Raw genomic sequence first — 11,307 nt, forward strand, 5'->3', positions numbered from 1 at the left:
CTGGAAATTGAGCTTCTTAGCTTTCTTCAAGCTCTGTTTAGTCAGAAGACCACAGAAGAGAAACTTGTTTTAACCTGACAAGAACCTTGAACTTTAAATATCTTTTTTTCCCTTCCATTAATTTTATTTATTCATTTTACATTGTGATTGCTGCCTCTTCTCCCAGTCTCCCCACTTACACATTCCCTCTCCCATACCTTCTCTCCTTCTCCTATGAGAGGGTGGGCACCCCCACCCCGGGTATTACCCTACCCTGGCACATCAAGTCTCTTCAAGGCTAGGAACATCCTTTCCTACTGAGGCCAGGTAAGGCAGCCCAGTTAGGGGAACAGATTTCACAGGCAGGCAACAGATCTAGGGGTAGCCCCTGCTCCAGTTGCTGGGGAAACCCACGTGAAGAGTGAGCTGTGCATCTGCTGCTTGTGTGTAGGGAGCCTTGGTCCAGCCCCCGTGTGCTCTTTGGTTGGTGGTTCAGTCTCTGAGAGCCCCCAAGTTTTCAGGTTGAACTTTAAAATTCTAAGTCCTTAGGGCAAGGTGATTTAATGTCGAACTGTGATGAGTTTGAACTCCAACCTGCAGAAGGATTTAACAGTAAATTGTCCTTGGAAATGTGAAATTATAAAAAGCAGGCTATATTAAAATCCAGGACATCATAACAGTTATGGGCCAAATTGAATCCCACTTCTTCAATTCATACATTAACGCTGAGTTCCTAATACCTCAGAATATGATATTATGTTGAGAAATGGTAATTGAGTTAATGAGATCATTAGATTGGGTCCTAACTCAACAGGACTCTTGTCTTCATAAGAAGAGATTAGGAAAGAAACAGGCACTGGACAAGGGCCATGTGGACACACAGGGGACAGCCATCTACAAGCCTATTAGAAATGGCCACAGGAGAAACCAGTCCTCTTAGCACTTTGGACTTTGGGCCTCTAGCACTGCAGTAGTAAAAGGACCCTCAATGGTCATGACACTAGTGTTAGATTTTTATCACTAATGCAAGGTTATAGGTACTGTATAAGATACACAGTGTTTTGTTTTTAATGGAAAATTCCCTAAAGATAAGACCAGAAGGGGTTGAAGAGGTTGCTCAACAGATAAGAACACTGACTGCTGTTACAGAGGACCGGGGTTCAAGAGCAGTTCACAACCATCTGTAACTCTAGTTCCAGGGGATCTGACATCTCCTTCCATCAAACATGGGTATTCATGCATCTGATGCATATATAGTCATATATACCATATATGTGTATATATATATATGCCCCCACACACACACATGCAGGCATGTAAACACTCATATACATGAAATAAAAAACAATAAGTAAACTTTTAAAAAAGAAGAGAACAGACATATTCTGAAAGCCTCCATATGGTCCCTTCCACATATGGAGTTGAGAGTTAGACCCAAATGAACAAAGTGACTTGTAGGGAACATGGCTGCTCCTTGCCCTTCCTCAACACTCTCTGCCTAGGAAGCAGAGAAAAGATGGGGAGCTTACTTGGTGAGTTGTTCTGATGACTGGAGAAAGGGAGCAGGTTCTCCAGCTCCCATTGGCTACCAGACATGCAGGCTCCCCTGCTGGGATGGGTTCCTTCAACTTCACTCTCTTGAAGAGGACCTGCTTTCTCGCCTCTCTTGTTTAATACTCGGGGTTTTTTTCTTTTTTATAATTAATTCGCGAGGGCAAGATACCCCTTTAAAGACACAAGTAAATGTGCATGTAGAATCATGTTTTCACTCTGAAGAGTTCACACTTTGAAAGGAAGCATTCATACAATGGTCAAATATGCAACTCTCTCTCTCTCTCTCTCTCTCTCTATATATATATATATATATATATATATATTATATTTGACTTATTAAGCACCCAGCTCAGTGCCAGGGTCAGCTTAATGCTAATTAAAACAACGTTTGATGTAGACAGAGAATTGTTTCTTGCTTGACAGTTGATACAAATGCTTTCAGGGGTATTATCTGGTTTCCCCATATTATGTATGACTTGATGACTTTATACTTTATATGAGCCATAAAAGCAGCATAGCTAATCAGCAGCAGTCACCAGACCCAGTTCTGTCTCTAAGTTCAGGGATCTTCTTGCTGTCTCATAGAGTTGCTTAGGGAAAAAAAAAGTCATTAACTCGGCTGTTGAATGAGGTGTCAGAAAATCAGGGAGCTTGAAACAGACACCTATAAGCTCAATGGCATTTGTGCTTGAACTATGTGAAATAAAAATTTTAAAAGGTACATGAACTATAACGGACTTTAAGCAGTGTGTGATCCTACAGCTGGGATATTTTACCTTACCTTGGTTCTGAGGAAAATGAGATAGATCATGGACTTCCTAATGTATCTTAGTATTAGCAACAGATGCATCCTTTGTCAGTGAGAAACCACACTGATTTCTCCTAAACGTTTTTCTCTGCTCCAAAATCAGAAACATAGACCCTCTAGGATAGAGTGGCTGTCTCGTTTCTCCTAGCCTCTCTCTTTTCTGGCCACCAGAGAAGGCCTCCACCAGGACCTTGTGCCATGGTGCACTACCTCACCATAGATACAAGAACAAGGGGCTGACTGTGAACTGTTATCCAAAATAAACTTTGCCTCCCTCAAACTGCTCATCCAAGATATCTGTTACAGGAAAAGGAAACTAATTGGCACAAACAACTTTCGGTGTCAATGTCTTGTCATTGCTAAGCAGTTTCCCTTGCCTACCTTCTCTCTTGTGGTCACTGGACCTGCGCAGACCCAAAGCATTCCCTTCTGATTGGCTGCTCTTAGTGCATGAGAGCTGGTAGTCAGTCCTGTCTGCTTGACTAGACTGAGAGTTACCCAGATGAGTAAAGCACGGTGCAGGGATGCAGGGTAGCAGCGGTGCAGGGGCACTGGGGCGTATGGGTTCAGGGGTGTGCCTATGAGAGTGAAATTCTCTAGAAACTAGAGAGTAAACCCTCTCCGAATGAGAGCAGAACCCACGCATGGCATAGGTCTCTCAGTGGAATAAAAGGCAGAAGGGGGTTGTTGGTTGGCACAGGCATTTTCTTCCTCCACTTCCTGTCTACGACGAACTCAGGAGCTCAGCTCCTAGTACTACGATGTTTTGGTCCACCTCGGGTCCAGAACCAACAGAGCTAAGGACTATGGGCTGATAGTTCTGAAAACAGGAGCCCACATAAATCTTCCTTTTCCTGTAAGTTGTTCCACCAGGTATTCTGTCACGGAGATAAAAGGTCTTACGGAAGGTAAGCCATACATTCTGAAGTCTGTCTCCACAGACGTCTATAGTCTCCTTGCTGGCTAGCTGAAGTCTATTTAAAAAGGAAAGAGGAAACGCCGCCGTCCAGTTTCATCGGCTCAGTATGTTTGGTACAAGATCATCCCAGGATACTCTGTTTTATAAAACATCCAGTGCAAGGAATAAAGGAAATACACATTCAGAGGTGGGACTGCAACTTAATGATTTGCACGTCACTCACAAAGTGTTCGTGTCCTTGCGCTCTCTCGATCACCAGTCCAGATGCATCCTTCTTTATTAAAAAAAAAAGGTAGAGAAATTAGATTTAAAAAGATCTTTGACCAACTTTAGTTGTATATATGGACAACTATATATGACCCACCCATAGGGTCAATTTCTTATTGAATGGCTGAAAATAAATATTAAAATGTGCTGGGAGTCCATTCTGCAGAGAGGACACTTACAATGCACCTGCTGTGAGGCAGAGAGTTTTGTACAGGATTCCGAGCCCGACTGCGGAGGAGCTAGGGAGGGGGAGGGGTGCTGCCGCCAGGGGAGGGGAGTGTAGCTCTCTCAGGATTCACACTGTCTTCACACACCATCTATGTTGCCGACTCAGCAATTCCAAGACACAAAAGCCCCAACGTGCCTCTGTGCTGATCTTAGCAGTAAAAATCTTTACTTATTTATAAGTACACTTCGCACGTCTATTTTCATCTAAGGATCCGGAATAGCTTCCTGGGCAGAGAGGCGTGAATAATCCCACTTTACATGATTGGGTCAAGGTTTGCCGGAGCCATCATCTCTTCCTATGAATTTCCGAGTTAAATTTTTTCTGCATGGAAAAATACATCTTGAAAAGAATTTTTCTTGAAAGGGACTGAGCACACAGAGTGCTCTTTTCCCCTGTGTAAAGCTCACAGAGTTTTAACAGCGTAGGCACTGGTCCTGAGTGGTTATGCTAATGCAGTCCCACCTCTGAATGTGTATTCTGCCTTTTATTCCACTGAGAGACCTATGCCATGCGTGGGTTCTGCTCTCATTCGGAGAGGGTTTACTCTCTAGTTTCTAGAGAATTTCACTCTCATAGGCACACCCCTGAACCCATACGCCCCAGTGCCCCTGCACCGCTGCAACCCTGCATCCCTGCACCGTGCTTTACTCATCTGGGTAACTCTCAGTCTAGTCAAGCAGACAGGACTGTGTTCTCGAAGACAGTTCGTTAGACAAAGATAACGAACTCTCACTGCTTCTCCTTTTCCCTTCTCATTGCTTTCCCCTATCCTCACCTACATTTCCTGAGGGGGACTTCTGGGATAAGTCTTCCAAAGTTACAAGTATTTTCTTTAAAGACCTTGAAAACGTCACATCACCCATATACCAAAGAGAAAAGAAAAGGGGATTTAATGAGATACTCCTGTTTCTGCAACTTTAGGAGATAGCTTATTTTTAAAGTGATATGTCTTTCTGCTCTTACTTTAGGAAATGGCTTATTTTTGAAAGCAATATGCGTGTGTGTGTTCTGATCACCCAGAAGCATGACTCACACTCTGCTGAATGAACGTGAGTGAATATGAGCAGTGTTGATGCTGGGGAGCCTTTAACAAAGTCTCCCCTAGAGCGCCTGACAGAATAGAATGGCAGCACGTAGACAAGCAAACTGTTTGCATTTTCAAAAGAATTAAAGATGACGTTTGCTTTGTTTTGTTAGGTAGGATCTTCTTATGTAGGCCAGATTGGCCTTGAACTCGTGATCCTCCTGCCTCAACTCTCTGCAGACTAGAGTTGCGCAATACACTATACTAAGTCTCCAAAATATATCATAAAAGGGAACTATTTACAGAATTACACATCGTCTGTTCACATACACCAGCATTTGTGTCAGCATCTCAGAATTTTCTCTCTGGTGCTCACTGGTTTCTGGCAATCAGCTGAGAATTATCCTAAGTCCTAGAACAGAGACAAATTTTTTGTTATGGGAATTTCAATAAGATACAAATAATTGCTATGCTGAGATTGAGTTTCTTAGTGTCTATTGCTGTGAAGAGACATCATGACTCTAATAAAGTAAAACATTTAATGGGGACTGGCTTACAGTTTCAGGGGGTTAGTCCATTATAGTTATGGCTGGGAGTATGGTGGCATGTAGGCAGACATGGTGCTATAGCAGAGAAATCTATATCCAGATTGATAGGCAGCAAGAAGAATAGACATTGGGCCTGGCTTGAGCACTCAACACTCCATAGCCCATCCCTAGTGACATGCTTCCTCTCACAAGGCCACACTTACTCCAACAAGGCCACACCCCCTAATCCCTGTCAAGTAGTGCCACTCCCTAATGTCCAAACACGAGTCTGCCCGTGGGGTCCTTTCCTACTCACAGTACCACACTGGGGATTGTGAAATCGCTAAAAATGGAAGATAACTGATTAATGTGTCCTCGCTTCAGAATCTCTCCTCACAATTCCAAGAAGTGATTCTTATTTTCTAGTACAGTTTCTCACAGGTTCATTTTGGGGGAGTGATTTCCTCCAAACATCGGTACAATTCTCTTTGTTTGCAAAGATACGGGTAGATAGTCGTCTATAAATCCATACATCCTACAGGTCAGAGGAATAAGAGGTTTTTCTAGGAAATAAATCTTGTGTTATTCTAAACAAACTTGTACCAGATACGATGTATTCTTGTCTTAAAGTTTAAAGCAAAATCACTCTGTCTCTGAATCTTGGTAAGTCATCGGTGAAGACTGTAATTCTTCTGTGCAACCCACGTTTAGAAAGCCACTGACAAGCTGCTTCTAACAAGAACTCTAGAAGAATAGCTGGTTGCCAGTTCTCCTCACCAGTTTCCATATATTCTGCCTGGCTTCTGGTTCTGTTCTTCAGAGTCCTAAGAAAGTTGCTGATCAGGAGAGATTTAGGGAGCTGCTCTCTGTCTCCGAATGAATAAAGGTGACTGGGAGGCTGTCTCAATGTGGAGTGGCTCTAAAGGCCCATTCTATGTCCTGTTCTATGCGGCCTTTTACACAACCACCTGCTTTTACACAACCTCCTGCTTGGGAAGGCTCAACGTGTTTCCGGAAGGTGAGAAGAGAAGCATTCAGCCTTCCTGCACAAACCACAGGAACCGCATTTTCCCCCAAGAAGAACTTTCATTTACATTCAAACGTCTGATTTGCATGCTCTTTGTAATACCTTACTAGAAAATACACTTACACTCATCTTTCGACTACCATCCTGTCAGAGTGTAGCTAATTTACAGTTGTGTTAGGAACTTCATTGGAAACGGGTAATTTCGCATTCAGTGTGTACGGAGTGGGAGAAAGAGATAGGAATAAGACGAAAAGGCTCTGAAGACGAAGGCTGTAAGCGAAGACAGGTATAAGTGGCGTAATTCATCTTTTATTCTGCAGCACAGGAGGGAGGCAGAAACCTCCGTCTCAAAGCCAGTCACACGTGCTGCCGTGCGTGCATAGAGGCATTTGACAATCACTCACTTCCATATCGGGAGAATTAATCCGATCTGACAGCTGTGGCCCCCATATGTGAGTGCTTTTCCCAGTCTTATCAATACCCTAATTGATAACCACGAAGCCATAGCTGGCCGAGTGTTCACAGATGCAGAGCTCCTTATTATTCTACCAGTGGTCTTAGGGTGAGGCCTGAAGCTGACTCTGTGCTGGAAGCAGGCAGTATATCTAGGTCACTGACAACCACGCAGAGACTGACAGCCGCCCTTTCACATGAGAGCAGATGTGTCTCGAGGGAGAGTCAGTGGTTGGATTCGCTGACGGATTGTCCACGGGGCTGAATCTCTGGGAGGAAAAGAAGTCACAGGACCTGCCACTTAATTCCTGAGGCAGAAAACTTCTGTGGAGAAGAAATCCACCCTCAGGGGAGTAGGAGGCAGCTGTCCTCTGCAGGACCAGAACCCAGAATGCAAGCAAGACATACAGATTTTAATGAAGTAGTGCACAGTTCCAGTCCGGGGTCAGGGCGTCGACGTTCCTGGCGAGGACAGGCTTCGGTTAGCGATGCACAGGTGATCTGAAGGAGCTGCTCTACATCTCAGGTGACAGTGCTCTCTTTGCTGGGACCTGTGCTGGTTTTCCAAGTCTGTCAGACAAAATTGGTAGATGGATTAGTTAAGACAAAATCAACACCAATACTTAGAGAGAGAAAAAATCCCGGAAAGCAAGATAGACACTACTTGGGAAAAGAGAGGGACTCAGCAAGAGACAGGCAGGGACGCGGGAAGATGGCAGGATGAGATGAATACAAACAAAGGGTGTGCGTGTGTGTGTGTGTGCATGCGTGTGTGTGTGTGTGTGTGTGTGTGTATGTGTGTGTATGTGTGTGTGTGTGTGTGTGTGTGTGTGTGTGTGTAAAAAGGCCATAATGAAACCTATTGTTTTGCATGCCAACCTAAAATTTAAGCAAATTATGGGAAGTAGGTCAAGACTTGAAAGTTTCAAAACATTTAGCCATGGCGTGTACCAGAAGGCTAACAAAAAGCATCAAAACTGTGACTCAATCCTCCAAGAAGACCTGTGAATCTAGAGAACCTGGGAAATAGACGTTTTAGGGTCTTTGTTACTAAAGAGTTATAAACTGGAGATCGTTGCTGGGACCCACGTTCTTTTCAGCGCTTGTCTTTGGGAGCCTCCTTGGACAGGCAGCCCTCAGGCGCCGAGCCACTGTGACTGTAATATGCTCTGCCCATGGGTAGTTACAATCCAGGGAGAGAGACACAAACCAGTAATAGCCCGCTGGTCTGAGAGCTTCACACAAGGTGTGTCTGATTAGACTTGAGGGAGATTTGAAAAAACGCTTCGGGAAGTCTGTGTCTTAGCTGAGTTTTGAAGGATCTGAGAAGGGTACCCTACACTGTTTATCATGTGTTTATTCAACCAATGTTCGCTGAGTGCCTACTGCGGTAGACTCTGTTCCGGGAACAGCTATCGTAACGGCAAGTCAAGGAAATACCTATGAGCAGAGGTTCAAGCGGACAAAGTTCAGTTTCCATGAACAAGTTTACGCGGAGAAGACAGTGACGCTCTAGAGTCAGAAGCAGCCGTGGTAAACCACGCGCACGAAATCCTGGAAAGAGGTAGCGTGTATCCTCCTGTTGGACCTCACTGCTGCCTACGACGCTCTACTGGACATAGGACGCATGAAAAGCAATGGGATGCATGAGAAAGCGAAGAGGCTCCACTCATTTGAGAAAGCATCGTGTGATTTCTGCTAGCCTGGACCTCGGCCAGCACGAGCGTTCATTAGTTACCTCCATAGGAAAGAATTCACAAGTCATGCAAAGGTTGAGGCAAATCATCCAAATAGCAACGCCAGACAACCTCTGAGATGATGACTCCGTCACTGTCATCCCTGGGCTCTGTAGATGACATCAGCTGTTTCCTCAGCTAAGACGTGCACTCTGTGGATTTCACAATATCCCAGAAATTCTCCTAAGAAACTATACATCTAATTACTTAAAAACTTTTCCAAGAATAAATCACGTGACCTGAACTAAGCAGAGGTGTCCGCCTGATATACTGTTCACAGACAGAGCAAGGCTTCTGTTTCTATTCAAGAACCTTTCTCATCAGAGAAAGTTTTACATGAACCTAAAAATACAGATAAATAACATAGATACCCAATGATCTGTGAACCCCACTTCCAGGGGATCTGACACCCTCTCCTGGCCTTGGTGGGTACTGCATGCACATGCATGCAGACAGAATACTCAGACACACAAAATGCAAACTTTAAAAAGATACAGTGTGACGTGTTGTGAGTTCTGAATATCTTTCTGAAAATCATCAGGCAGCGCACAGACATGGGTACTCACTCTCTACAAATTTCCACTTCATTGTAGAAAAAAAAAAACTACTTGTCTTTAAAAAGCAGCAGTTCGGTTCTAAATGAACAAATTGTAAGCTTAGATTTATCACTCTGATATATGAGCAGTCACATGTACCCCTTAGAATTCAGATACTCTTAAAGGCACAGAGATATGTCATATTTCTGACCATGCAAAGCGGGAATCCAACCAGCACCATGGTTATCCTTTATGCCAACCTGGGAAACCACATCCCTTAGAGCTTCACTCTACAAATCCAGGTGGTGGTAAGCGAATGGTACATGGCTTCACTCCAAGACTATACACCATGACATCAGTTTCACAGGAATAATGGTGTGGTGGGAGAATTACATTCTGGTCGGTAGCATTGTGCTATCCATTCTGCTTTCAGATTTCATTAAACTACTTAGTTGCTCACCCACAGCTTAATATCTTCTACAGCAGGCTAATGCTGCACAGACTCTGCGGTAATTTGCATGCACTGCAGATTTATCAGATAATCATGTAAACCACTTAGGAGCTAAATTTACTGATCTTACATGCATTCCAGGGGGGATAAAGCCGACTGTCTCTTCGTGGTGACTTCAGAAGCACCGTTTCTAAAAATATCTTAAGTGAAGGAGACTAGATCCGTGCCCTGTGCTGCGGCATCTCACAGAAGCTGCTCCCTGGAACACTAGTGCTGGACTGAGCTTCGTTAGCAGCTCTTAATGACAAAAGGATCCTATGGTCAAATCAATCCGTGTTACAGCGAGTCAACGTTAAATAGATTTCCCCTTACCTTAGGATATAGTCATTTTTAATCAATCACATGAATGGTTTATGAATATCTTGGAAGGAGCTATAGCTTACAGCATTTTGCATTTCCTCCTGACCTTAAAAGTGGGTGTGCGGCGATTGGCAGTGCCTGTGGGATAGCTTAGGAACCAGGCACATATTGGCCACGGTGATCCGGCAACTTGGTCACTTCGGCAGAAGCCCCAGCATCGAGGAAGCCCCAGCATCGAGGTGCTTTGAAGAGGAGTAGGTAACGAAGTACGTGAAAATGCAATCTGGCATTCAAGACAGAATTAGGAAACCATTAAGCAAGGATCTCTCTAAGCTGGTGCGCATTTAATGTGTTTCCAGAAAATATGGAGCTGGGTGCAGAGGCCCAGAATCACCTGCTGTTCTAAAGCCAGAGTCTCTCCTCACAGCTGCACCCTGTGCCAGATTCTGATTGCAGCAGAAGAAGCAACAGTGTCTGTCAAACGGTGTCATGGGGACACAGCATTCTATGGAGAAAGCTGGAAGGAATGGCCTCTAGAGAAGGTAATCCAGGAAAATGTAGAGAGCATCACCTGTCGCACATAGGAGAGGTCCTTCCTGGAATGAATTGTGGTCCCTGAAGCAAAACGCAGGTGCTCTAAAGACAGATGACTCCAGAGACACAAGAGTGGGGACCAAGGGGCCATACTAGAGAATCAGGGGTGGCCACCAGTTTCCTAGAAACAAGGAAATGAAAATTGATTCCATAATCTATTTTTTGTTTGTGTATAGCATCTAACAACTTGCTGAGTGTCACTGTGTGCTGTGAGTTATCTGACAAGATTTTCACAATACTGTGGGTGGCTAAAGAGAACTATGGCTCTAGAAGTGCTATGATGTATCCGTGGTGCATACATATGGGTCGCTTACCCAGGAAGCGGCTATTAGTAAGAGGCTGGCAGCAGGCATCATGCAAACACATTTGAAAAACAGGAATGACTTAGAGACCCTTCCAAGCCCAGACAAATACATCAGAGAAAGAAGAAAACAGGAAGATTGAACTCTGTAATTGGCATTGGTTGAACACACTCCTCGCCTTATTAAAAGAGCCTTTCTGGGTTTTCCTCTTCGTATCCTCCTGCCATGTGTAGGCCAAACCCAGGAACAAATGCAGCCATAAACAATAGCTTTTCAGATGAAAAAGTCAACAATCGAAATCACGAAATCACGGAAGCAAATCTTCGCCCCCTCTTCCATTTCTTCTCTTTCTCTCCAGAAAGAGAGTGAAGGAGTGCTTTTGACCAGCTTCAGACTAGACAAAGCACTAGGCGGGTGAAGTCATCGGTGAGAAAACCCGCTAACACCGAGGACTGTAAAGACAATGGGAAAATGACTCCTTGGGCATCTCTGTCCTACTCCACACTGTCGCTGTGCACTGTGGTAATAATGTCCAATAACT

The sequence above is a fragment of the Rattus norvegicus genome, chromosome 2 (genome assembly GCF_036323735.1).
Source record: "Rattus norvegicus strain BN/NHsdMcwi chromosome 2, GRCr8, whole genome shotgun sequence".
Taxonomy (NCBI): Eukaryota; Metazoa; Chordata; class Mammalia; order Rodentia; family Muridae; genus Rattus; species Rattus norvegicus.